Source organism: Silene latifolia, chromosome 3 (assembly GCF_048544455.1).
Source record: "Silene latifolia isolate original U9 population chromosome 3, ASM4854445v1, whole genome shotgun sequence".
NCBI classification, from domain to species: domain Eukaryota; kingdom Viridiplantae; phylum Streptophyta; class Magnoliopsida; order Caryophyllales; family Caryophyllaceae; genus Silene; species Silene latifolia.
The window spans coordinates 65951608-65958162 of NC_133528.1; the positions used below are offsets into that span (position 1 = coordinate 65951608).

General features: G+C 39.7%; 1 non-coding gene across 1 annotated transcript; it reads right to left on the minus strand.

Annotated features, from left to right (window-relative positions):
- Positions 1–249: 249 nt before the first annotated feature.
- On the minus strand, positions 250–356 carry LOC141650667 (small nucleolar RNA R71). Its single transcript, XR_012546686.1, has one exon. It is a non-coding gene; the product is annotated as a small nucleolar RNA R71 (small nucleolar RNA).
- Positions 357–6555: the final 6199 nt, after the last annotated feature.

Here is a 6555-nt window from a genome sequence, read left to right on the forward strand (position 1 = left end):
AGCCAATTTGGGGGGATGCCTAGTGAAGACCCTCATTCTCATATGGAAACCTTTTGTGACTATTGTGATGAGATTTCTCAAACCGGTGTAACTCAAGAGCAAATTCGATGGGTCTTATTTCCTTTTTCTCTCATTGGCACCGCGAAACAATGGTTGAAAGGCCTTGATAAGGCTACTCTTGGAATTGATTCTTGGTTGAAATTGGCTCTAGCTTTCTACAAAAAGTTCTATCCACCGGAAAAGACTAACATGCTAAGAGCTCAAATTACGGGTTTTAAGCAAAGAGATGAAGAATCTTTGTATGAAGCTTGGGAGCGGTTCAAAGGAATTTGTCGCTCATGTCCTCACCATGGACTTAGTGAGTGGTTCTTGGTACAACAATTTTGGAACGGTCTTTATGAACATTCAAGGAACATTCTCAACATGGGATCAAATGGAATGTTCACCGAAGTTGTTGACAATCAAACTTGGAACAAAATTGAGGAAATGGCGGTCCATAACTCACAATATAGTAGACCTCGCAAGGCTACTAGAGGAGGAAAGCATGAAGTGGACTCTGTTACTCAATTGGGTGCTCAACTTAGTGCTCACATTGATACCATCAATTTGAAGTTTGAAAGAGCTATGGCTAAACTTGAAGAAGCCTCAAAATCACCAAAGCATCATGTTAATGCCATGACGGCATCTTAATCAATCCCAAGTGGGATATGTGAGAATTGTGGAACTTTGGGACATGACCAAAGTGAATGTAGGGGAACAAATGAACAAGTGAATGATTTCCAAGCATATAAGAGTGGTACCCCTTATTCCAACTATTACAATGAAAACACCAAATTCAATCCAAATCTCTCATACAAAAGCCAAAATGTTCAAAACCCTCAAACAACATACACCCCACCTCCCATGAGAAACCAAAATCAAAGACCCTTTTACAACCAAAACCAAGGTTACCAAAATCAAACTCCATACAATCAACAAAATGACCAAGGTTTTGATGTTCAAAAAGCGGTCCTTCAAATGCAAACGAATCAACAAGAGTTTTTCACTCAAATGCAAAAAGATAGTCAAGCAAAGGAAATCACCATCAACAACATCCTAGCTCACACCAAAATATTGTAAACCCAATTGACTCAACTAGCATCTTCAAGCTCACAAAGACAAAAGGGGCAATTACCACCTCAAAGTAATCCCCCAAGACATGAAACGGTTAGTGCCATTCACTTGAGAAGTGGTACAAGGTATGAAGCACCGAAGAAGCAAGTTGAGGATGAAGTTGTGGAAGCTAGTGACAAAGAAGAAATTGTGCAAAACTCCAAGGATGGAGAACCATCAAAAGAAGAAATTTCAAAGAAAAATGAAGAAAAGGTCAAGGAGAAGGAGCCCATTGTGATTAGACTTCCTTTTCCAAGTCGTCAAGCCAAGCCCAAATTTGATGACCAACTTGGAAAATTTATGGAAATTGTGAAGAATTTGGAAGTCTCGATTCCTTTCACGGAATTAATCAATCACGTGCCGGCCTATGCAAAATACATGAAAGACATCCTCACAAAGAAGAAGTCGATCCGGAAGCTTGAGACTATCGCCTTCACTAAGGTGAGTAGTGCAATACTTCAAGGGAGTTCACCTCCAAAACTCATGCATCCGGGAAGCTTCTCAATACCGTGTACCATTGGCGACACCACGATAAACAAAGCCTTATGTGATCTAGGGACTAGTGTGAGTGTTATGCCGTACTCGGTGAGTAAAAGGTTGGGGATGGGAGAGCTTAAATGCACCAATATCACACTCCAAATGGCCGATAGATCGACGAAGACACCATTAGGGATATGGGAAGATGTTCCCGTGAGGATTGGGAAATTTTTCATCCCGGTGGACTTTGTCATTGTTGATATGGAAGAAGACTCCAACATTCCAATCATTCTAGGAAGACCTTTCTTACACACCGCGGGTGCGGTGATTGATGTGAAACATGGAGAGCTCACTCTAGAAGTGGGAGATGAGAGCATAACTTTTAATCTTGACAAGACCATGAGAGTTCCCCGTTTGCATGAACCATGTTTTATGATTGATCATTATAGCCGGAAGGATGATAGGAAGAAGTCGGAATTCCAATGGAAGAAGAAAATTGAAGATGCTCCATTCAAAGAGCAAGCGAATTGTAACAAAGAGAGCTTGAAAAGCTCACCAAAGTCAAGCAATGAAGAGGATGGCCTCATTGGCCAAGACAAGAAATTGGGAGAGTTGTCTCTATCAACTCAAGAGATCTTTAGTGATCAAGTAGATGAAGTTTGTGGTATTTGGGACGACGAGTTTGAAGGGATTTTTAATCCCTATATTGGCAATGCTATCGATCAAGATCGACTACAAGGGCAAAGATCTATTGAAGATCTTTATCACGATAATGAACAAGCTTTTGATTATTTCTTCATGGTGTTGAGCAACATCAACAACACCTTGGCTATGCCCCCATGACATCTCACTAAGGATGAGAGTTTGGTGGAGTCCTCCCTAAACCACCATTTGTAAATATTTGTAACTCCCTAACTTGCATTTTAATTCTTAATTGTTCATATTTGTCATTTTGGGATTTTTATGTTTTGATCAAGATAATTATCATTTTTGAGAGAAGTGAGGGAGGGACTAATGATTTCAATTGATGTGTAGTGCTTTAGTTTAGTGTGGGGATAGCAATTGCCTAGGCTATTCATGCCTTAGTAGTGCCCCCACAATGAAGAACACGAGATTTTGAAGAATGGAAAAGTGACAAGGGATATGCAAAGTACACGGATGGAACTGAATCCGGGTAAAAGGGGTAGAATCCGAGCGGTTTCAACAGAATCCGCCCGTCTTCAGGCAATCCGGGCATACTTGTCAGAAGACGCCCGTCCTTCATAAGCTGAATTTTTGAAATTTTGGGACTGTTAGCAAATCCGGGCGTCCTGCAATAGAATCCGCCCGACCTCAGAAAGACGCCCGTCCTGCAGTAGAAGACGCCCGTCTTTTTGGTTGAGAAAAACAAGAAAAATCCCTGGAAAGGAATCCGCCCATCTTCACTGAAAGACGCTCGTCCCGCATTTACAAATCCGAGCGTCTTTACTGAAAGACGCCCGTCTTTAGGCGAGAATTTCTCAACCCAGAACAGACAGAATCCGGCCGTCCCGAAGGAAAGCCGCCCGTCTTCCCCCTGCATTTCAAATTTTTCGGGTCTTTTATAAACCCCCTCCCACATTCATTTCTTCATTCAAAACACTACCCATAAACCCCAAAACTCAAAATCCTCAACCTCTCCATCCCAAAAACAAGATTTCCTCAACTACATTCATCAAAATCAAATCCAAACATCCTTTTAACAAAAATTAATCACTCCTCTTTCAACAAAAATCAAAACCAAGCACCAAAATCTTCAACCTTTGAGTCGATTTTTGAATTCATAAAGGCAAAAGCCTTTCATCTTTAAATCGATTTGGGTATACTTGGAAATTGAAGATTTTCACTCTTTTCTTGGTTTATTCATCAATGGCAACGACAAAGGGAGCAACAAAAGCAACAAAGGCAAAGGCACCAAAGACAAAGGCACTCTCAACAAGACAAAAGTGTCTTCAAGCAAAGAAAGCCTCATTGGCTATGGTGGTAGCTAGCTCAAACTTGGAAGTGCAACAACAACAACCTCCCTTGGAAGCAACAACATCTACTACTCCGGTAATTGCTCAACTTTCGAACTATCCGGAGGTAATTTTCATTTCCAAAATCCATAGGGACACTTTTGTCAAGTATGCTAGAAAATCATTTCTATCCACCAACTTTATTTGTGAAGATGCCTTAGATAAGTTGGGTGTCCTTGGGCAAACTAGAGCCTTCTTTAAAGCCATGGGGTTGGAAGAATTGTTTACAACAAAAGAATTGACATACCCCTCCCTAACTTTAGAATTCTTGAGTTCTTTGAAAGTTAACAAGGTAGAGACTATGGAAAACATCGAGTTCCGCCTAGCTAATGTTAGTAGGCGCATCTCCTTTGAGGAAATGAGTAAAGCTTTGGGTCTTAGTGATTCACCTAGTTATTTCAAGAATGTTGGCAAGTATGACCCCGCTCCTCTTTGGGAGGCGATTTTCGGAAGGAAATTTGAGAACTATCATGCTAGTCGCGCTCTATTAGTCCACCATCCGGGCATTAGAGTGTGGCACAAGGTCATAGGGAATACCATCATTGCAAGAAAAGACACCAACCACTTTACCAAACTCGATTTTCTTCTTCTTGAGTCGGCCTTAAACATTGGAAGGGAATTCACCAAGCCTTTCAACTCTCTAAGGCTTTTGGTGGATAGATGGCTAAATGTTGATTGTGGGAAGCAAGGCACTACCGTTATTGTGAATGGAGGTCTAGTCACTCTTTTGGCTAAATACTTTGATCCGAACTTCAACAAGGATAGCAAGTATGTGGCGAAAAAGGGTGGTCATCTCATTGATATTGATACTATGATTAACAAATACAAGTGGGTCGCTCATAACCCTCTTGACACCAAGTATAGATGGCTCACAAGTGAGGCTAGATCTTTTACTTTGCCTTCGAAGATTTGTCGTTTGAGTGTCCACCGGACCAACTATCTCCTTCCCCTCTCAAAAGAGGCCGAATACATTATCCGACAACAAAGGGGTGAAATCTAAATGCCCTCCTCTTCCATTGTCACACCACCCTATCCTTTCAAGTACCAAGAGTTCAAACCCGAAGGTGTTGAAGCAAGCAAAGATTATATGACTCTTCTTATGCAAGAGATGCACAAGCAAGCCTTTAAAGACCGGGAAGATGCTTACTTAGCCCAATATCCACCCCTCCTTCACTTAGCTAGGCAAGGACTACTTGATCCTTCATGTCCTTTGCCTAGTTGGGCGGATAGGGAAGTCTTCTTTCCGAGTGCATCTAGGGGTGAGATTCCGGGTGACAATGAGGTTGTCGGTGATGAGGTTGTTGATGATAACATTGATGAAGAGGCTAGTGATGAAGAAGAATAGGATGATGAAGAAAGCAAGCAAGGAAGTGAAGAGGGAAGTGGTGATGAGTCCACTTCTAGTCAGGAAGATGATGATAGTGATAATATGGTGGAAGACTAGCAAGCTTGGAGGCTCCTACCCTCTTGAGGTTTGTCTATTTCTTTCTTTGTTTTAATTATTTATCTTGATCATGGTTGGAGTAGTCCTAGCAACATAGAGGACTAACACCTCGGCCCCATTGAGGTGTTCTTATTGTTCCCACTTTTGAAAATCCAAAATGACAAATTTAGTTTCATGCATTGCATTTGTGTGCACGAACTACACCCAACCTTAGGACATTATAAATAGTGTCTAACTCGGTTTGGGGAAGTACATGCATACACAACGGGAGGTAATCTAAATTATCCTCTCCGTCATAAACAAAAACCATGCATCATGTAGTGTAGATTAGTGTAGCTTGCATTTAGTGTAGAATTCATGCATCATGTTTGCATGATTTCCCATCATTTTGGCCATTGAGGACAATGCTCATATTAGTGTGGGGATGGGGAATTCTAACTTAACTTTTATTCAAAAATAAAAAAAAAATTGAAAAATTTCGAAAAAACCATAAAAATTTGAAAAATTGAAAATCCAAAAACAAGTTCATTTCCTTTGTAGCGTAGTCATGTATATATTTTGTATATATTGTGTTCGTTCTATCCCTGTTCACATTGATCGACTACGCCACATCCGAGACATGAGGATATTGAAGATCGCATCGTATGATCTTTCCAATCTCCTTTTTCCTCTTTATGTTAATGACTATGTGGCTTTATTTTGATTGATGCGGTATAACAATGTGAACTTAGGACTTTCATTTAGTTTATATGTCATATTAGTTGGTAGAATCATTTGCATTAGGATGTTTATATGTTAGTTGCATCATGGCATGTAGTTGCATGTTAGAAAAATTTTGTGAGACCGTCTACTTGTGAAGCTTGACAAGTGTATATAGGCCCTAGTAGATGCTTTTTGTTCTTAAGACTTTGCTTGTTAGAATACTTGTAAAACACCCTAGGATGTGTCATGCTAGTATCCTTTGACCCATGGATTAAGGCCTAGTCAAGAGTACTGTAGATACCCGTATCCGTCGATATTGGAATTTATAGAGAACCCGACAAACACCCGATGATGATAGGACACATGTATTCTTTAGTTGTCACTGTCATTATTTGGAGCTCGTTTTACGATGTAGAATGGGCGTCGTCGATGAAGTATTTTATTAATTTAAATGATATTTAAATTAAAGTTTTTTTAGGTGATTTCAATTTATTTTATTTTATTTTGAATTTATTTTCTCAAGCTTATTTTATTGAAAATAAAATAAATAATTGATTTGAAAAATCATTTTATGAGTATTTTTGATTTGAAAAATCATTTATTTTATTGTGTTAATTGATTTGAAAAATCGATTTAAAAATCGAAAAAGAACTCGTTTTAAACACGTGTTTTGGAGCTCGATTATAGCTCGGTTTTTGAGCCCGTTTTCTTTACGAGTTGGCACGAATCTCGAGTACACTAACCAAC